Genomic DNA, 23,042 nt, shown 5'->3' on the forward strand with positions numbered 1-23,042 from the left:
AACTTCCAAATTCCTTTTATGAGGCCAGCATTACCCTGATATGAAAACCGGACATAACCATTACAAACAAACAAACACCCCAAAACTGTAGGCCAATATCTCTCATGAACATAGATGCAAAAATCCTCAACAAAATATTCACAAACCAATTCAACAGTACATTAAAAGGGTCATTCACCATGACAAAGTGGGATGTATTCAAGGGAAGCAAAGGTGGTACAATATTTATAAATCAATCAATATGATACACCCCCATTCATAAGAGGAAAGATAAAAACCATATAATCATCTCAACCATTTGACAAAATGTATTTGTTCAACAAAGTGCGTTTATAGGTACATAACTCAGCATGATAAAGGCCGTATATGAAAAACCCACAACTTAAATAATTCTCAATGATCAAAAACTGAGAGCTTTTCCTTTAAGGCAAGGAAGAAGACAAGAATGTCTGTTCTCACCAGTTTTCTTCAACATAGTACTGGAAGTCCTAGCTCCGGCAATCAGACAACAAAATGAATAAGAGCCAGCCTAGTTGGTAAGATAGAATTAAAACTTTCCCTATTTGCTGATGATGTGATACACTGTACAGAAAATCCTAAAGGCTCCACCAAAAAACTACTAGAAATAATAAATCAATTCAGTTTGTTTCAGGATACAAAATCAATGTGCAAAAATATGTTGTGTTTCCATGCACTTGTAATGAAGCAGCAGAAAGAGAAATTGAGATAAATAATCCCATTTACAACTGCACCAAAAGGAATAAAACACCTATAAATAAATTTAACCAAAGAGATGAAAGATCTATACTCTGAAAACCCTAAGTCATTGATGAAAAAAATTGAAGATGGCACATACAAAAGGAAAGATATTCCATGCTGATGAATTGGAAGTGTTAACATTGTTAACATGTCCATGCTAACTGAAGCAATCTACAGATTCAATGCAATTTCTATCAACATACCAATAGCATTTCCCATAGAACTAGAACAAATATTCATAAAATGTATATGGAAACACAAATGATCCCAAGCAGCCAAAGCAATCTTGAGAAAGAAAGTTCTACAGATACCAGAGTCACAGATTTCAAGATATAAAACAAAATTATATTAATCAAAACAGTATGATACTGACTCAAAATGAGGCAGATAGATCTGTAGAACAGGATACCAATCCCAGAAATAAAGACACACCTGTATAGCCAATTCATCTAGGACAAAAGAGGCAAGACAATGCCATGGAAAAAAGGACAGTCTCTTCAACAAATGGTGTGGGAAACTTGTCCTCTAAATGCAAAAGAATGAAACTGGACTGCTTTATTACACTATATACAATAATAAACTCAAAATGGATACACTATGTATAATAATAAACTCAAAATGATTAAAGACCTAAAAGCGAGACCTGAAACCACAAAAATCCTAGAAGAGTGCACAGGCAGTAATTTCTATGAGATCATGTGTAGCAACGTTTTTCTATACATGTCTCCTGAGGCAAGAGAAACTAAGGCAAAAATAAACTATTGGGACCACATCAAAATAAAAAAGCTTTTACAGAGCAAATATAACAATCAACAAAACCCACAGGCAACCTTTCGAATGGGAGAAGATATTTGTAAATAACATATCTGATAACTGGTTTGTATCTAAAACATAAAAAAACTTATACAACTTAACATAAAAAAACCACAAATAATCCAATTAAAAAATAGGCAGAAGACACGAACAGACACTTCTCCAAAGACCTACAGAAGGCCAACAGATACATGAAAATATGCTCAACTTCATCCATCATCAGGCAAGTGCAAATCAAAACTATGAGATACCACCTCACACCTTCAAAACGGCTAAAATAAAAAATGCAAGAAAGAACAAGTGTTGGCAAGGATGTTGAGAAAAAGGAACCCTTGTGCACTGTTGATGGGAATGCAAAACTGGTGCAGCCACTGTGAAAGATAATATGGAGGTTCCTCAAAATGTTAAAAATAGAACTACTCTACCTTCCCATAATGGCACCACTAGAAATATACTGAAAGTATATAAAGACACTAATTCAGAGGGATACATGGACCCCTATGTTTACAGCAGCATTATTTAACATTCCCAAATTATGTAATCAGCCCATGTCCATCAATTGATGAATGGACAAAAAAGATGTGGTACACACACACACACACACACACACACACACATACACACACACACTTACACACACAATCACTGAAGTATTATTCACCCATTAAAAAGAATGAAATCTTTCCATTTGCAATGATATGGATGGAGCTAGAGTATATTATGCTAAATGAAATAAGTCAAAGAAACACAAATAGTATATGATTTCACTCACATGTGGAATTAAAAAAAATAAAACAAAGGAGAAAATGTAAAAAAGAGAAAGAAACAAGCCAAGAAATAGATTCTTAACTATTGAGAACTGATAGTTTACCAGAGGGGAGGTTGATGGGGAGATGTGTGAAATAGGTGATGGGGATTAGGTAGTGCACTTGATGTCATAAGCACTGAGTAATGTATGGAATTGTTGAATCACTCTACTTTACACCTGAAACTCATATAACACTGAACATTAACTACTGGAATTAAAATTTTAAAAAGAAGAAATATATTAAAATATTAAAAGTAAGAAAATGACTTTTTACATAATACAGTATGTATGAGAACAATATACATGAACCTTGAAAAACATCTGTAAGTCATATTGACAAACATGGGCATTTTGAAGTAGCAACAATTAGCATATGTTGATACAAATTAAGTGACTTGGTAAAATGGAATTATATTTTTCTGAATGGTCCACACTTCTTTCTCTGTAGAGTCAAATGGCTCTGTGTGAGCCTCTGGCTTCCAAGATTTTCTTCCCAATATATTTGGCAACTTCTGGGCACCATTCACAAGGATTTGTTGCACTTGATTTTATGAGAGTATTTCTTGGATTTTTATGCAGCAACTCTTTTTGTCAAATCACTTTGGTCTTATCTCTCTTCTTTAAAAGTTTTTTTTTTCATGTTTATTTATTTTTAGAGAGAGAGAGAGCATGTGGGTGTGGTAGGGGAGAGAGAGTGGGAGAGGCAGAACCCCAAGCAGGTTCCAGGCTGTCAGTGCAGAGCCCGATGCAGGGCTTGAACTCAGCAGTCATGAGATCATGACCTCAGCCAAAACCAAGAGTGCAATGCTTAATTGACTGATCCATCCAGGTGCCCCTATCTCTATTCTAATGAGCTAAAGGAAAAGTTGGATGTCTGTGGCTTACCTAGCTTTTATCTCATTGTTTGGCTCAGAGTGACATTCTTTACTGGTTTCTACATTTAAATAAACAGTTATTTACAACTTATTTTACAAGTTCTGGTGGAACACTTCACATACGTAATGAAATACTGGGTTTTAATAAAAGTTGTAATAAATTTCAAAGGATTGATATCCTACAATGTGTTTCCCTTCCACAGTTATTGGAAGGTAGAAACTCAGTATGTATCTATAGGAAAAGGAAAACAAAGGAAACAAAATTTCGCTCTGCTGCCAGAGTATCTGCTGGTTTAGTATCCTTATAAAAATACATAATATGTATAGGTAAATCATAATTTTAAAGTATACATAAAATGCTGCATTATTCAAACCCAAACATATTTTAACAAAATTTCTATAATTAAAAGCGGCCGGTGAAATGAAATCCAAATTTACAAGCTATGTTGCTCAGATAACTTAAAGTATGTAAGCGGGGCAACTGGGTGGCTCACTTAAGTATCTGACTTTGGCTCAGGTTGTGATCTCAGTTCACAAGTTGGAGCCCTGTGTAGGGCTCTGTGCTGACAGCTTAGAGGCTGGAGCCTGCTTCAGATTCTATGTCTCCCTCTCTCTCTGCCCCTCTCCCACTCTTGCTGTTTCTCTCTCTCTCTCTCTCTCTCTCTCTCTCTCTCTCTCTCTCAAAAATAAACATTTAAAAAAAGGCATGTACCCTTAAAGCCATTCAAGGAATGACTCTCTTCATTGTTTACCATATGATTCCAATCAAGGATGGGCCAGAAATTAGCATTTCTAAATATTTCAGAAAGTGTGTTAAAAAGTGTTGAAAAGATTTTTAAGAATGTCTGTCTTTCTGTATCAGTGAGTGTTAGTGCTCATCAGAATCTCCTAATAGCACCAAAACAAAGGCAAATGGATACACTCATTCAGATGTTAGAAGAATGGGAGGTGCACTATTAGGTCACTCTCAGTTGGAGTTTCTGCAGGGCTTTTACTAAATGCTGATCACCAGTGTAAGTTAGGTGGAGTTTTGTGAGAGAATAGTGTTTGGTGGCCAAGACCTCTTTGGGCACTTCTTCCTAGGTGGAATATATGACAGATAAGGGAGTAGGAGAGGTAATACAAGGAAGCTACTCTTACCAGCTCAGAAGGAGCTGATGAAGACCAAATATGCATTCAAGAAGCCCATGTGATCCTCAAGCTGTGGATAGTGCCTAATGTGGTCATCCAGGATGGACACTGGACTGCAACAGCATTTATCTGTATAGTTCCAAAAACTCTCGATAGGGATTCACAGGATCCAATGGCCCATAGATAAGATGAATGGGAATGGTTACAGAAGCAAGAGCTCCTACACACTGTTTTCTAAACTTCTTCCTCTGGTTGATAACTAAGTTCCCATAATTGTTGCATATCCCTGCCCACATGTCCCACAGTTCATTCTCAGAGAATCGAGTGTATGGTCCAAAGACTAGGGTAAGACCTCAGGAGAATACAAATAAGTTCAATTATGTGAGAACGGGTGACAGGATGCCTCCATCTTTGAGAAGCATTCAGAGAAGTAGAGGATGGTGAGTCTCTGGAAATATACCTCCATTTGACAGACAGGACTCTTCATGGTAAGCTGACAAGATCAATTCTGCTCAAAACTATATAGCAGCTCCTGAACAATGACAGCTCTATAATCATGAGACAAAATGTTGGTCCTGTGGTTCTGGAGCCCCAGATGCCGCAAAAGTGCCTTCACAGTGCTGGCCTGTTCAAATATGAAATAGTGATATGGTTTTGGTTTGTCACTGAAGCCAATGCCCAAGAAATCAAGGGTAATCACTCAATGAAACCTAAGGGATAGACCTTCCCATATCTTGTACCAAGAATACCTAGATATTAGAAAGCCATGTGAAAGCACAACCATCTCAGGACTTCCAACCATATCCATATAGTCTTGGTAAAAGATGCACAGTCCTTTTAGGTGAAAAAAATTTTTAGGTGAAAAAATTAGGTGACGATTTCCATGAGTGAGGAACAGAAGAAAGTTGTCATGGGGGTGGGATATGCAGACAGGCTGCAAGCCAGTAGCCCCACCTGAACTACCACTCCCTCGTCCTGATTCAGGTAAGACCCAGTCTACATGACTCCATGTTTGGTGGTTTTCTTTTCTTTTAAATTAAAAAAAATTCTTAATGTTTATTTTTATTTTTGAGACAGAAAGAGACAGCATGAGCAGGGGAGGGGAAGAGAGAGAGGGAGACACAGAATCTGAAACAGGGTCCAGGCTCTGAGCTGTCAGCACAGAGACTGATACAGGGCTCGAATTCACCAGCCATGAGATCATGACCTGAGCCAAAGTTGAATGCTTAATCAACTGAGCCACCCAAGCACCAGGCTCTCCCACATATTCTTTTCAATAATCCATGAGATGCATGCCAAAAACAACTTTGCATGTACTCATGTAAAAATAAATTACAGAAATTAAATGAAAAAAAAAAAAAGAGTTAAGAAGCATCAAAGAAATGCAGGCAATCAATTAGCTATTGTCAAAATGGCAAAGCTTCCAGGGGTGTTTTCTGTGAGAACTTTAAGGAACAGCAGATGCTGTGAGGAATAAGCTTGGAAATTCCCTGGGCTTACACCAGTGGGTTAACAAGGCATAAAGAATTACAAAGCCATAGGATGCTCTCACCCAAGTTTGGGTAAACAAGGTAAGACCCCCCCAGAATAAAGTAGGGAGGAGCCAGGGCCCCCAGAATAGAGAGGGAGGGGCAAAGGCCCCAGAATAGAAAGGGAGGCAAAGGCCCCCAATGCAAAGGTATATGAGGTAAGCAAGATTAGGCATTTAGGGCAAAAGTGCCCCCCACTTTAGTACCATAGCAGAAAGCTGCTTTCACAGGACGGAAGGACCAAGTTAGGCAAACAGGTAAATAGGGTTATAGACCACTGCACTGCAGGTGAAGCTGCCCAGAGTGGAGTTGATTAGCAAAAGAAAAGGTGCTTGTTAACCCTGAGGTTATTCCCCGTCTTATCCCCTAGGCTAGCTAAGATAAACAGACACACCTCCTGTCTGCTGTTAACAACCATCTGCCCATCTGCCTGCACCAGGATTTTGTTTTATATTGACCCAAACCACAAACACCCTATATCTTCAAAAACCCCTTTTCCTCATGCCCATGAGTTAATGTCAACCGGTTCATTGTCTCTTTGTGCATGCCCATCACATTTGTAAGCCTTCTGATCTTAATAAATACAGGGCAAAGACCCTTATTTGGGGCTCTTGCTTTTCCCAGACATTAGCAGTCTCTCGCTTTTCATCCTGTGTCCCACTCTCTTGCTGGCCAAGAGAGAACTTTAGACTTAAAGTCTACAACAAGATGCTATTGCTAATAAAAAGGAATCCGATTATTAATGGAAAATGCATTATTTTTATTACTAGAAATTAAAATATGATTAAGGGAGTGAAGGAGACTTACTAAACAGATTTCAGAACACTCCCATTTACAAATGAGGATACAAAAGTCACACTTGAGATATTAGCAATCAAATCTTCCTTAATTTGATGAAAGACACAAGAAATATGTCATTTTCTCCAGATTCCTATCATTAAGTCATCCTGATTACCAGGAAGCTAGCAAACAAACAGAGTCCAGGGAAATAACCACATCAATTCCCTCCTCCATCTCCACAGGTGATATTCCAGAAATGTTCTTACTGGCTCATGCCAGGTCATCTTCCCACTCTTTGGGCTAGTGGCTATGGCACAGGGGCTCCAAGTCCTCCACTGGAGAAGCCAGTGAAGAGTGGGATATGGGCTGCTTTCATTGCACACTCCCATTATCCAAGTGATGTACTCTTGTTAGTAGTTATGTTGTGTACTCCAATTATCAAAGTAGCTGTAATCATTACTACCACTGTTTTATATAAGCACTGTTTGTCATTTACCCCTATTGGCTAATTCTATTACCATTTCTATTTGTATCTCAGATCATCTTCCATTTTCCCAAATAGCATTCTTGAGAAGTTCCTTTAAATATACAAATGGGACTTTTCTCATGCGTCTGTATTTTGGAGTTAAGATCTTAAGGGAGCCAGAATTGAAACAGTATTCAGTGTGCAGGACAATTAATCAGGATTAATAGATGGGGAAGGGACCAGACATATATTAATCAACGTTCCTTGATCAACATGAGATGTGGCTATCAGAGGAAGTCCCTAGGCTTGGGCATGCCAGCTCTCTGTAGGGGAGGTAATGACTGAAAAGGCTAATGGCTAGGGACTTTCAACTGCACTCTAAGCAGCTGAAGCAGAAAGTCTATCTTTGGAGGTGGTTCAGGGTGGCCCATATTCATGTTTATCACAGCCTCATTATCAAATGATACTCTGGCCAGGTAGGCAACTGTAGGTTTTTCTCTCAGCACTTGCTTTTGGCTTCCATTTTTTTAATTTTAAATGTTTTTTATTTTTTATTTTTGGGAGAGAGAGAGAGAGAGAGAGAGAGAGAGAGAATGAATCAATCTAAAGCAGGCTCCATGTTCAGCGTGGAGCCCAACACAGGACTTGACCCCACAACCCTGGGATCATGACCTATAGCCAAAAATCAAGAATCAGACACTCAACCAATTGAGCTACCCAGGTGCTCCTGGCTTCCATTTCTTGATGAAAAGAGGTATGCTATCACACTATTTGGTTTTCTGTTTTTAGGCATTGTGCCCTTTTGTCTGCTATTATGTTCTCTATGTTTACATCATAGCTTTACTACAATGGGTTCACATTTCTCTTTTTATCTTTCTATAAGGTGTTCTGTATTATTTCTTTAACCTATCTTCTAGTTCACCAATTCTCTACCTAGGTATGTATCCTTTGTTGTGTAAAATTTCTTTAATGTTTTGTTCTAGTGGTTATAATGATTAAGTCCAAAACACTCATTTAGCATTTTTTGACAATGAGCTGTTTCTTCCTTATGTTATATGTTCTGTCATATATATGTGCATATATGTGTTTGTGTGTGGTACGTGTGTGTATGTATGTGTGACACATTTATTTTTTATGTTGGAATTTGGTAATAATTCTGTGGTGGTATCCATTCTGGTTTCTTGTTCATTTTTTCCCGATGGAGGCTTATTTTTAGATTATGTGCTTGTAATGAAGGAGTTTATCTGCAGGAATCTTGCAAAAGCCTTAATTAAGACCAAACCCCTCCAGAAAGGATTAGTTGTACATTTGCCATTTGACTGGGTTGCCACCAGGAATTATTTGGATCATGCTGACAGTGTTAATTTGAACACCAGGACCATACAAAATAGTCATGCTATTGCAAATTCTCAGAGACCTTTTTTCCCCCTCACTAAGCTAAGGGCTGGGAATAGAATTTTCCTTGGCATCTTCTTTTCCCAATAGAAAAAAGTAAAGTTTTCATACAGACTGTAGTCTTTCAAGCACCACATCATGAAAATCTGACTATTTATTGTTATGGGTCTTATGTTATCAGGCCAATGTAGTTAGAGGTAAAAAACAGAACAGAACAAAACAAATACCCTGAGCATTCAAATAGCCTAAATTAAAATACATGGTCAGTATCAAGGAAAATCATTTTAATACTATTAATTTGTACAACTCTGCTCTAACTTGATGGAATTAGCATAATATATGTCCACTCACAGTTCTGGATTCATATCCTTATCATGAGTAAAAGCATACAACTAATCAAACAAAGAAGCAAATGGCAGGTAAAGTATAATACCAGATCTCCCCTCAATCTCAGAGGCTGAGTACCCATTGACTCACATTGGGCCCATGGTTGTGAGTCAGTGGCTGTAAATCCCTGATTGGCTAGCTCAGAGCTGAGTGTGGCCTGAGATGCTTTGACTGGATGCCTCCATCATCCTCATGATACCAATGTGTAAGTCATGAAAGTTTGTGTTATCTACAGGAAAGATTACAGAATAAATCTGAATGACTTAGAGTAGAAACTCCAGTTACTTGGGAGCCTGTGATAGGATGAGCTTTTAGATTTAGCAATTTCTGTATTGAGTTTGGATTCTCACTTCAGTTTTTCAATGAATTCTACAACAAAGGTAATGTTGAGTAAGTTTGAATGGGGTATGTTTGACTTATTAATACTACTTCCCCAGGGTTTTTGCTTATAATTTGTTATTTAAGCCATAAATCCTTTTCTCTCAATTAGTCTTTATGGTAACCACACTATTAGAGAATGAATGCTTACCAGATGTCCTTTATATTCAATAACCTTCTGAAGTGAAGAATCAGATGTACTCACTTCTTCTTCTTGTCTTTGACATCAACACCCATTTTTCCTCACTATACCTTGGATTTCTTACCTGTCATTCACACATGCAATCCCAGCCTTTATAATAGTCTACATGGTGTATATACAACATTGCTTTACTTGTGTTCCTATCTGATTTCTGAAATTACATATGAAAAAAAAAGTTTTCAATTTTTCTAGATTTTCCAGATTTGTCTCTTTGTTTGGTTGAAAATATCATCCTTCATAGGGGCATTTACTTATTATTTTAAAAGTAAAATTGTCATTCTTAAAATGATCAAATATTGGTTGCTAAAGGAAATCGTAATTAGTTTCTAAGGATTGAAATCAAATATCTTGTCTTTAACAGTGATAAGATACAAAAATTAAAATATAACAAAATTAAGCAGCATTCAAAGAGCTGTAAGAGAAGGGTTAATGAATTCATAGTAGTTCTCTAATGGGATATTATATAATCAGTATCATGGAATAGGCAGCACAATTTCCCATGTACAGTTCTGATTTCATATCGCAGGTAGGTTGAATTGAATAATGTCCCCCCAGCTTCATAACATGTAGTCCTAACTCACAGTACCTCCAATAGGATCATATTTGGAGATAGGGTCCATAATGAGTCAATCAAGTTAAAATATATTAACATGGGCCCTAATCCAAAATGACTGCTTTCTATATAAAAAGGGAAAAGGCAGATACAGAGATATGCATATACAGAAGAAAATGTGAAAAGACAATGGGAGTCAACCATGTAAGAGTTTTAGGAGAGAGACAAGGAATACATTCTTCCCTCACACATCTCAGAAATAATCAACGTGGCCCACAACTATTGATTTGGACTTCTAACCTCCAGAACTGTAAGACAACACATTTCTGTTCTTTAAGCTCCTCAGTGTATGGTAATTTATAATGATAGATCTATCACACTAACATAGATTTGGGTTCTGAAAGTAGAGTGAAATTGTAACAAAGAATTAATAATGTAGGAGTGGCTTTGTGGTCGGGTAATGAGTAAAGATGGCAGTTTTGAGGAGTATGAAAGAACAAGCCAAGATTTCTTAAGGGACTGGTGGGTGAAATATGGACATTCAATGTACTTCAGGTAAGGGCTCATAAAGAAAAGAGTAGAGCTGTGGAGAAAGACTCTATCATCTCAGAGAATACATATAGAATCATGAAAAAACATATTTCTAGAAATATGAGTATCAAGGGTGCTTCTAGTAGGATAGCATATGGGAATTAGGAACATGTTATTAGAAACTTGCAAAATGGCCATCATTGTTAAAAAGTAGCATAGCATTTAGTTGGACTATGTTCTAGTATTTTATGAAGAATATGACTTTTACATGATAAACTGGGACAGTAAACTGAGGAGATTTCTAAGCACAGTGTTGAAGGCATGGCTTGGTTTCCCCTTGATGTTCATAGTAAATGCCAGAGGAGAGACATAAATTAAATAATGTACCACAAAACAAAAAGAAACTAGCATGTGATGATTTGCAATCATCTCACCCTATCCAGATAGCCTCCTTTAAGAAAAAGGGGGGGACACAAAGGTGTGGCTAGAAAACCATCAATTAGGAGGTTAGGCATGTGAAATGTGGGTAAACTCAAACATTGTATCAGTAGCCAGGAATTGAGATAAGGTTGTCAAAAGGGGGGTATAGTACCCTCCTGTGTGATGTCTTTAACACCTTTAATTGCAAGAGAAGCAAACAAGTGCTTTATTCTGAAATTTTAATATTGGCAGAAATGTGGACAGCTGGTATTGATGGAGAAACAGGACAAAATGAAAGAAGACTTTTGGACTACTGGGATTCTACAGGCAAGTAAAAGGCCTACAGATGCATCTGCCTGAGAACATGCATTATCCTTCAGAAAGGGAGCATATGAACCCAAAGAAGGTTCAGAGGCTGGCAGGGCTGCCACTGCCACTCCAGACCTAGAGTCACAATGCCAGGGGTTATAGTCATCTCCTCCATCCTGAGACTGATGTCATCTCCTGGGTTCCAAATGTTAGGACCACCTAAGGTGTTCAGAAGAATGTACTGCAGCAGCTCTGAAAGGGTGGGAAGCCATTAATTACAATGGCCAAGAATGTGAAGCTGCCACTTCGCATCAGAGGTCAGAGCTTAGAGCCAAAGAGGATACTTTTGAGTCATTATGATGTAATTTAATTTTCACTCATACGTAGAATTTAAGAAATGAAACAGATGAACGAAGGGAAAAAAAAGAGCAGCAAACCATAAACAGACTCTTGACTATAGAGAACAAACTGAGGGTTGTTGGAAGAAGGTGGGTAGGGGGATGGGTTAAATGGGTGATGGGTATTAAGGAGCGCACTTGCTGTAATGAGCACTGGATGTTATATGTAAGTGATGAATCACTGAATTCTACTCCTGAAACTAACATACCATAAACTATAACTGGAATTTAAATAAAAACTTGAAACAAAATTTTTTTTTTCTTACTAGGATCCAAGCTTGCTCTTGACACATGAAACCCTGTCTTCCTTTCCAATTTCTCGATTTTGGAATAGTGATGTCTATCTTGTGCCTGTCTGGCCATTGTATTTGGGAGATGACAACTTGTTGACTGTGTTCACATATTCTCACTTGGACAAGAATATAGCCTGAGTATTAATCATAGCTGGAAATGCATCCATATTTGATACAGGATATTTAGATTAGATTTCTCCTTAGTGTTGATGCTGAAATCGGTGAAGACTTTTGGTGACATTCACATAGGAAGAATGTATTGCGCACATTAGGACGTGAATTTTGGAATTCTAGTGGGCTTTTATAGATTGAATTTTGTGCCCTAAAATTGATATGTTGTATTCCTGACCCCCTTCAAATGTGACCTTATTTGGTAATAGAGACTTTACTGGGGTAATCATGTTTAAATGAAATAATTAGGGTAGGCCTCATCCAATAGGGCTGCTGTCCTTATAAAAAGGGGAAATTTGGAGTCACAGACACGCACAGAGGGTAGAGTATATAAGTACATATTGTGAAAACATGGCTATTTTAAGTCAAAGAGAATGGCCTATAAAAGATACATGTCTCACAACACTGAGACTCACCCAATCATGTAACACACAATTATAAACTTCAATCATTCAGATTGTAAGGAAACAAATGGTATGTTACTTAATTTGACCAGTTCCTGATATTTGGTTTCGCATCCCTAGAAAAATAATACAATACCCTGAAATAACCATGACTCAAAACATACAAATAATCAAAGGAAAAACAAAAAGTAAAAAATACAGCGGCTTCCTCCCCAATCTTCAACATGGAGCAACAAGGAGATATCTTACTGGCTCACGTTGAGATATCTCCTCATACTGTAGCTCAGTTGTTGTGGGTCCTTCATTAGCTAATTCAAACTGGTGCTTGAGCTGCACTGACCGAACACTTCCACCATCCCTAAGATGAGGTGTTGTAAGTCATGAAATTTTGAGTTTTTCCAAATCAAAAATTGGTAGCCTGAAAGAAACAGACTCAGATAAGTCTGAGTGACTGAGAGCAGTAACTTCAGTTTACAGGGAGCCTAAGAGGTTTTCTGAACTTTTGGATTTAGATAATTCTGTACTGATTTGGGGTCTTAGTTTATGCTTTTCAATGAATTGCATAATATGAGTAGTATTGAAACACATTTCACTTGGGTATACTTATGCTATTAATACTATTTTCACATGTCGTTGTTGCTTATAATTTTAGTGAAGCAGTAGTCATTCCCTTATATCATCTTCTCAGTAACCACAGCATTAGATCATGATTGCTCACTAGGTACATTTTTCCTCAATCACCCACTGAAGAGAATAATCAGATGTATTCACTTTCCATTCTGCTCAACATCAAACCCCATTTTCCTTTCACCTTCCCAGATTTCCTGTTACTCACACTTACACATCCATCCATCCATCCACCCAATGATGGTGCATTAAATGTTGTTTTACTAGTGTTCCCACTTAATTTCTGAAATTACAAATGCAAGAACCCATAGCATAGCCATGTGTGCACATGCACACACACATACACAAATATCTTCATGGAATCAAGTTCTTAAAATGACTTTTTATATGATACAAATTAAGAGAAGATGGAGGCAGAATAGAAGGACCCTAGTCTTGCCTCTTCCCACAAATACAGCTAGATAACTATCAAATCAACCTAAATACCCCCAAAATCAACCTCAAGACTAACAGAACAAACTGCACAACTAAAGGTAAAGAAGAGACCACATCAAAGAAGGCCGGAAGTACAGAGACAGAGAGAAATGGATTGTGGCTGCTACAGTGGGGAAGGAGCTGCAGTCACAGAGAAGGGTAAGAGACAGTCTAGCATATAGGGGAGCCCAAACAGGGAAGATTAATCCCCACAGCAATTGGCTTGGAAAGCGAGAGGGGCTAAATTTTGTGAGTTTTGCCAACCAGGAGGGCTAAAAGCTTGGTTATTTAAAGATCAACACCCTGGGATTGGAGAGACCCAGAGGACACTAGGGCTGCTCTTGTTGAGAAGGCAAGGCAAACAGTCCAAAGACACATAGGGTGGACACAGTCATGTGAAGAGTGCCAGAAGTACACAACAAGAAGGTTATTTGCTCATCTTGGAGTGTGTCCCACAAAGTCAGCATTCACTGAGGGACCCCTCTGGGAAAAAAGTAAGTGGGAGGTGCCATCCCCCCCCACCCCGCCCCTCAGCCTAAGCACAGGGACATGTGCAGGAACCAGCACATCGCTTAAACTGCTACCTAGTTGTTTACATCAAGCCCCGCCCTCTGCTGTGCTTCAGTGGAACTTCCCTTCCCAGTAACGCTTGCCTCAATCCCAGCATGTTGTGCCCCCTCTCTCAGAACACCGGCCCAGACCCCTGCCAATATCACGTCTACCAAATCGGGAGTTTTGCAGGGCCTCATTTCCAGCAACAGTGATGATAGCTCTCATTTCACAAACTGACCACAGCACACCTGGTTAAAACTCACCAAATTCAGACCAGGGACCAAAAACTGCCCACAAGAGGAAAAGAGAGCCTCTACAGATAACTGCACTGAAAGATAAAGTGGGGAGGACACAATAGCAGAGCACACTCAACACACACTGGGGACACTCCCTGAAGCACCAGGCCCTGGGGAACAGGGAGCATGATACTTCAGGCACTACAGAACCTCTTCTTCATACGACCACTACTCTCAAACACAGGAGATATAGTTGACTTTCCTAAAACAGAGAAATAGACACAGAGACTTAGATAAAATGAGAAGACAAAGTAATTTGTTTCAAATGAAATAATGGAACAAGGCCACATCCAGAGATCTAAGTGAAATAGACATAAGTAATATGCCATATAGAGAATTTAAAGTAATGACCATAAAGATACTCACTGGACTTGAGAAAAGAATGGAAGACACCAGTGAGACCCTTAACACAGAAATAAGGAATAACATAACAGAGATAAAGCGCTCAATAAATGAAATAAGAAACACACTAGATGGAATGAACAATAGGCTGGAAGAAGCAGATGAACAAATTAGTGACCTAGAAGACAGAGTAATGGAAAGTAACCAAGCTGAACAAAAAAGAGAAAAAGGAATTATGCAAAATGAGTAGGGAACTCAGTGACTCCAACAGATGTAATAGCAATTATATTATAGGAATCCCAGAAGAAGAAAAGAGAGAAAAGGGGGTAGAAAATTTATTTGAAGAAATAATAGTTGAAAATATTCCTAATCTGGGGAAGGAAACAGATATCCAGATCCAGGAGGCACAGAAAACCCCTAAAAAGTCAACAAAAGCAGAAACATACCAAAGACATCATGTAATTACAATGGCAAAAATGTAGTGATAAAAAATTTTGAAAATGAAAATATAATGGTCCTAAATTTTTGGGATGCAGGAAAAGCAGTTCTAAGCAGAAAGATTATAGCAATACAGTCCTACTTCAAGGAGCAAGAAAAATCTCAAACAACCAATAAAACCTTACACCTACAGGAGCTAGAAAACAAAGCCCAAAACCAGCAGAAGAAAAAATATGATAAAGATTAGAGCAGAAATGCATAATATAGAAACAAAATAAATAATAAAACAGATCAATAAAACCAGGAGCTGGTTCTTTGAGAAGATCAACAAAATTGATAAGCCAGACTTAAGCCAGACTCATCAAAACAAAACAGAGCGAGGACTCAAATAAGCAAAATCAAAAATGAAAGAGGAGAAATAATACCAGAGAAATACAAACAATTATACCAGAATATTATGAAAATCTATATGGCAACCAATTGGACAACCTAGAGGAAATAGATAAATTCCTAGAAATATATAGTCTACCAAATCTGAAGAAGGAAGAAATAGAAAATTTGAACAGATTACTAGCAATGAAATTAAATCAATCAAGAAACCCTCAAAAAGTAAAAGTCCAGGACCAGACACCTTCACAGGCAAATTCTATCAAATATTTAAAGAAGAATTTATACCTATTCATCTCAACTATTCCAAAAAATAAAAGAGGACAGAAAACTTTGAAATTTACTCTATCAGGCCAGTATCATCCTGATACCAACATCAGAGAAAGACACCAGAGAGAGGGAGAGAGAGAGTGAGAGAGAGAACACTACAGGCCAATATCTCTGATGAATATAGATGAAAATCCTCAACAAAATAGTAACAAACTGAGTCCAACAATACATTTTAAAAAAATATTCACTACAACCAACCAGGATTTATTCTTAGAATGCAAGGGTAGTTCAATATTCACAAATCAATCAATGTGATACATCACATCAGTAAGAGAAAGGATAAAAACAATATGATCATTTCAATGGATGCAGAAAAAGCCTTTGACAAAGTACAACATGCATTTATAATATAAACCCTCAACAAAGTAGGTATAGAGGGAACATATCTCAACATAATAATGGCCATATATGAAAAACACATGGCTAATATCATAGTCAATGGTGAAAAATTCAGATTTTCCCCTAAGGTCAGAAACAAGACAAGGATGTCCACTCACCATTTTTATTCAACATAGTACTGGAAGTTCCAGCTGCAGCAATCAGACAACCAAAAGAAATAAAAGGCAATCAAATCAGTAAAGAAGAATTAAAACTTTCACTATTTGACGATGTCATGATACTATATACAGAAAACTCTAAAGACCCCACAAAAAACTACTGGAACTGATAAATGAATTCAGTAATGTGGTGGGATACAAAAATCATTGTACAGAAATCTGTTATTTCCTAAAAACTAATAATGAAGCAGCAGAAAGTGAAACTGAGAAGTGTGGAAGAAAGTACTAAGATTCCTCAATTTACATTCGCACCAAAAGCAATGAAATACCTAGGAATAAACTTAACCAATGAGGTAAAATATCTGTAACTCTGAAAACACTGATGAAAGACATTGAAAACAATACAAAGAAATGGAAAGATATTCCAATTTCATGGATTGGAAGAACAACATTGTTAAAATGTATGTACTACCCAAGGCAATCCACACATTTAATGCAATCCCTATCAAAATACCCACAGCATTTTTCACAGAACTACTAAAATTTGTATGGAACCACAAAAGACCCAGAATAGCTAAAGCAACCTTGAGAAGGAAAAACAAATCTGGAGGTATCACAATCCCAAGCTTCAAGTTATATTATAAAGCTATAGTAATCAAAACTGTGTGGTACTTGAATAAACACAGACACATAAAACAATGAAACAGAATAAAAATCTCAGAAATAAACCCACAATAACATAGTCAAGTAATCTTCTACAAAGGAGGAAAGAATATATAATGGGAAAAAGACAGCCTCTTCAACAAATGGTGTTAGAAGAATCAGACACCTACATGCAAAGAATGAAACTGGACCACTTCTTATAACATACACAAAAATAAATTCAAAATGGATTAAAGACCTCAATGTGATACCTGAACACATAAAAATTCTACAAGAAACCACAGGCAGTAATCTCTGTCATCAGCTATAGCAGCTTTTTCTAGATATCTCTCCTAAGGCCAGGGAAATAAAAGCAAAAATAAATTATTGGGAAGTATATCAAAACAGAAATTTTCTCCACAGCAAAGAAAACAATCAGCAAAACTAAAAGACAACCTATTGAATAGGAGACAATATTTCCAAATGATATAACTGATAAAGGGTTTATATCCAAAATAAATAAAGAATTTATATAACTCAACACCTAAAATATAGATAATCCAATTAAAAATGGGCAGGAGATATGACTAGGTATTTATCCAAAGAGGATATCCAGATGGCCAACAGAGACACAAAAAGATGCTCAACATGATCCATCATCAGGGAAATGTAAATCAAAACTACAATGAGATATTACCTCACCCCTGTCAGAATGGTTAAAATCAAAAACACAAGAAACAACAAGTGTTGATGAGGATGTGGAGAAAATGGAACCCTCATGCACTGTTGATGGGAAGACAAATTGGTGCAGCCATTGTGGAAGAAAGTATGAAGGTATCTCAAACAGTTGAAAATAGAACTATACTATGATACAGTAATTTCACTACTGAGAATTTACCCCAAAAATACAAAAACACTCATTTGAAAGAATATACGCACCCCTGTATTTACTGTAGTAATATTTACAATAGCCAAGTTATGGAAGCAGCCCACATGTCCATTGATAGATGAATGGATAGAGGAGATGTGGTATATATATATTGGAATATTACTGAGTCATAAGAAGAATGAAATATGTCCATTTGCATGGACATGGATGGAGCTAGAGAGTATAATGCTAAGTGAAATACATCAGTCAGAGAAAGACAAATACCATATGATTTCACTCATGTGTGGAATTAAAGAAACAAAACAAGTGAACAAAGGAATAAAGATAGAGACAAATGAAGAAACAGACTTTAACTATTGAGAACAAACTTATGGTTACCAGAGGGGAGGTGGGTTGGGGGATGGGTGAAATAGGAGAAGTGGATTAAGAGTACACTTACCATGATGAGAACAGAGTAATGTATAGAATTGCCAAGTCACTATATTTTACATCTCAAAGTAATACAACACTGTAAATTAATTATACTGGAATTAAAATAAAAACCTTAATAAAAAAGGAAAAAAAAAACATATGGTTGATTCAAAGGGGAAAATGTAATTTAATAAATTGTCTCTGAAGAAGCCCAGACATTGGACATACTAGATAAAGACTTTAAATCTACTCCCTTAAATATGCTCAAAATGCTCAAGGACAATATGGACAAATAACTAAAGGAAGCCAGTAGAGAAATATTTTAGCAAATATAAAATATCAATAAAGGGACAGAAAGTATAAAAAGTAAAAGCAAATAGTATATCTAGAGCTGAATAGTACAATAACTAAAATGAAAAATTTACTAGAGGGGTCCAAGAAGGTATTTGCATAGTTGAAAGAATCATAAACTTAAAGTTGGTTTGATTGAAATTATTCAGAGAAGCATAAATAAAAAAGAAATAAAGAAAAATGACTAGAGTGAATGGAATTTTGGGACACAATGAAGTACACTAACGTATGCATAATGGAATTCCCAGAAGGAGAAGAGAAAGGGGCACAAAGAATATTTGAAGAATAATAGCCACAATCTACATATTTGACTAAATACATAAACCTACACATCATTAGGGAAATACAAATCAAAACCACAAAGACATAACATCTCACACCCGCCAAAATGGCTTGAATCAAAAAGACAAGAAATAACTAATGTTGGTGAGGATATGGAGAAAAAGGAATGCTTGTGTACTGTTTTTGGGAATGCAAATGTGTGAAACTATGGTGGAAACCAGTATGGAGATTCCTCAAAAAATTAAAAACAGAAATACCATGTGAGCCAGTAATTCCACTACTAGGCTTGTACCCAAAGAAAATGAAAACACTAATTCTAAAAGACATATGTACCTCTATGTTTATTGCAGCATTATTTACAACAGTCAAGATATAAAAGCAAAGTGCCCATTGTTGGATGAATGGATAAAGAAGATGTGGTGTGTGTGTGGATACACACACACACACACACACACACACACACACACACACACCAGAATACTACTCAGCCATAAATAAGAATGAGATATTTCCAGTTGGGAAAACATAAGTACATATAGAGGGCATTACGCTCAGTGAAATAAATCAGAAACAGAAAGACATAAACTGCATGATTTCACTTATATGTGGAATCTAAAAAACAAACAGAAACAGACTCATAAATACAAAGAACATACATGGCTGCCAGAGAGAAGGGGGTGGGAGGATGAGTGAAGCAGGTGAAGAGGATTAAGAGGTATAAATAAGTTATTTCCAATAAATAATTGGAAACATATTTCCAATAAATAAGTTATTGGCACACCTGGGTGGTTCAGTCATTTAAGTTAGTGTCTGACTCTTGATTTCAGCTCAGGTCATGATCTCGTGGTCATGAGATCAAGTCCTAGGTAGGGCTCTATAATGGGCATGGAGCCTGCTTAAGATTTTCTCTCTCTCCCTCTGCCCCTCTTCTGCTCACATGCTCTCTCTCAAAAAAAATAAAAGTAATGAAAAAATAAATAAGATATAAAGATGAAAAGTACATCACAAGGTATAATCAGTAAGAGGAGGAGGATACAGTATAATAAGGGGACCCTGGGCTTATCTCATCCCTTAAATACAGCTATATCAACATCAAACCATTTTGAACACCTAGGAAATCGGTTTGAAGATAAAGAGAACAATCTGCATAATTTGAGGGAGAGAACATGGCAGGTATGTGGTGTGGAGAGGTGAAGTGGTGGAGAGAAAAGCCATGGTGCTGCAAGGGGTGGGAGCCATTTTCACAGAGAGGAGAAAGAGAGAGGCAGATTGAGCAGCACATGGGGTTCGCATAAGAAAAGCACTCCCCCTTAAAGTAGCTAGAGAGGAAGAGTGAAAACACGCACAGGTTACTTCACAAGAAAATTCCCTAAAACCACTGATGGGGAAAAGCAGAGAGGGTTTCAATACCACCAGTTTTTTTTATAGGCAGTGGAACACAGAATCTGAAATTTTGGAACTCAGCACCTAGTGGTGCTCCAGCAAGAAAGCAGGGTAAAGCCCTGGGAGTGGGCAGCTCAGTCTAAGGATCCCCTGGGTCACACTGGGAGAAGCAGTTTCCCTGCTTGAAGTGTACCTGATAGACATGACATGGCCTTTCTGCGTACAAAAGACCTGGCAGGCACCAAAGAGCTGCCCTGTCACCGGTATAGGAACAAAGATGCCGGCTGAAGGCAGACACTGGCACTAGCTGTGTGTTGTTATTTATCATCAACTCTGAGCTACTGCCACTGCATGGTTGTGTAAATGTTTTCTGGGACAAGCTGGTACCTGCCACATCACGGTGAGACCCTCCCACAAAGGATCAATGTGGGTCCAAGACTTGGGGGCCTCTGAAGTAAGGGGTTTTGAAACACACCCATGCCCAAGATAAAACACTGGAGGGAGGCACCACCTGGTAGGAGGAAAGCTCAGGCACAGACAAGAAGGAAGTGGGGAGCTGACAGAGGCCAGGAACACAGGAGGGGTGATTGATCGCATGTCTGTGAGGGCATGAACTTCCTGCTCTGGAGAATAGAGAGCAGGATGAAGACATTTTCATTATTAGCCCACCAACACTGATTGACCCCAGTGAGCTTAACAGTGCCACTAAGTGGAGAACAGAGCTGTTACACCAAGATGTGCCCTCTCTGCCCTCCAGGGACATCTCCACTAGGGCAAGTGGGTCTAAGAATCAGTGCAGCAGGTCCCTCCCCCAAAAGACCAGCACAAAATCACCTCCACATTCTTAGTCTATTGATGATAGAGTGCTCAAAAGTTTCAGATCTAGGTGAAACTGGATCTAGCTTTATTTGGATTTTATTTGTTCATTTGTTCATTTTCTTTGCTTCTGTTTTTGTTGTTGTTGTTTAGTGGATACAGAAAGCACAAATTTTTATTGTATTTTTAAATTTTGTTTATTTAATTTTAATTTTTTTCTTTTTCTTTTTTCTATCAAGCTTCTCTTAACAAGCAGACCAAAACACACCTAGGATCCAGCTTCCTTTATTTGATTAAAAAAAATTTAATTTTAATTTCATTTTTTCTTCCACCAAAATGACAAGATGAAGGAATTCACCTCAAAAGAAAGAACAGGAAGAAATGCCGGCCAGGGATGTAATCACTACATATATAGGTAAGACATCTGAACTAGAATTTACAATAACAACTATAAAGATTCTAGCCGGGTTTGAAAAAAGCATAGAAGATACAAGAGAAGTCAGGCCAAAATTAAAAATGCTAGAACAGAGATGCAAACCCTAATGTATGCCATAATAGTGAGAATGGATGAAGCAGAGGAATGAATTAATTATACAGAAGATAAAATTATGGAAAATAATTAAACTGAAAAGAAGAGTGAAACAAAGGAAACAGATAATGAAGATTGACTTAGGGAATTCAGTGACATATTAAAACAGAATAATATGCATATCATAGGAGTCCCAGAAGATGAAGAGAGAGAAAAATGGGCAAAAGTTTTATGTGAGCAAATTATAGCTCAAAACTTCCTTAATCTGGGGAAGAACACAGACATCAAAATCAAGAAGCACAGAGATCTCCAATTAAATTCTACAAAACCTGGCCATCACCCAGGTGTATAACAGTGAAATTCACAAAATGAAAAAGAAAGAATCCTTAAAGCAACAAGGGGGAAAAAAAGAAAGATGAGATTCACAGCAGATCTGTCCAAAGAAATTTGGCAAGCCAGAAGGGAATGGCAGGATATATATAACATGTTAAGTGGGAAAAGTTTGCAGCCACATACACTCTATCCAGCAAAGCTGTCATTCAGAATAGAAGTAGAGATAGCTGTCATTCAGAATAGAAATAGAGATAAAGAGTTTTCCAGGCAAACAAAAACTAAAGGAGTTCGAAACAACTAAATCAGCCCTGCAAGAAATATTAAGGGGGACTCTTTGGGAGGAAAGAAAGACCAAATGCAACAAAGAGTAGAAAGGAACAGAGAACATCATCAGAAACACCAAATATATAATGAAAACAATGGCACTAAACTCATAGCTTTTGAATAATCACCCTGAATGTAAATGGACTAAATGCTCCAATCAAAAGACACAGGTATCAAAATGGATAAAAAAAAAAAAGACCCACCTATATGCTGTCTACAGGAGACTCATTATAGACCTAAAGACATTGGGATATTGAAAGTGAGAGAATGGAGAAACTTCTATCATGCTAATGGATGCCAAAAGAAAGCTAGGGTAGCCACACTTATATCAGACAAACTAAATTTTAAACCAAAGACTGTAGTAAGAGATGAAGAAGGACATTACATCATAATTAAGAGCTGTATCCATCAAGGAGATCTAACAATTTTAAATATTTATGCCCCCAACTTGATTAACCCAAATATATAAAATCAGGGGCGCCTGGGTGGCACAGTCGGTTAAGTGTCCGACTTCAGCCAGGTCACGATCTCACGGTC

At 37.4% G+C, this 23,042-nt stretch overlaps 1 pseudogene; it reads right to left on the reverse strand.

The window, feature by feature from the left end:
• Window positions 1–3,931: 3,931 nt before the first annotated feature.
• On the reverse strand, window positions 3,932–5,448 carry LOC101083749 (annotated as a pseudogene).
• Between the last annotated feature and the right edge of the window lie 17,594 nt (window positions 5,449–23,042).

This window comes from Felis catus, chromosome X (assembly GCF_018350175.1).
Source record: "Felis catus isolate Fca126 chromosome X, F.catus_Fca126_mat1.0, whole genome shotgun sequence".
Classification (NCBI taxonomy): domain Eukaryota; kingdom Metazoa; phylum Chordata; class Mammalia; order Carnivora; family Felidae; genus Felis; species Felis catus.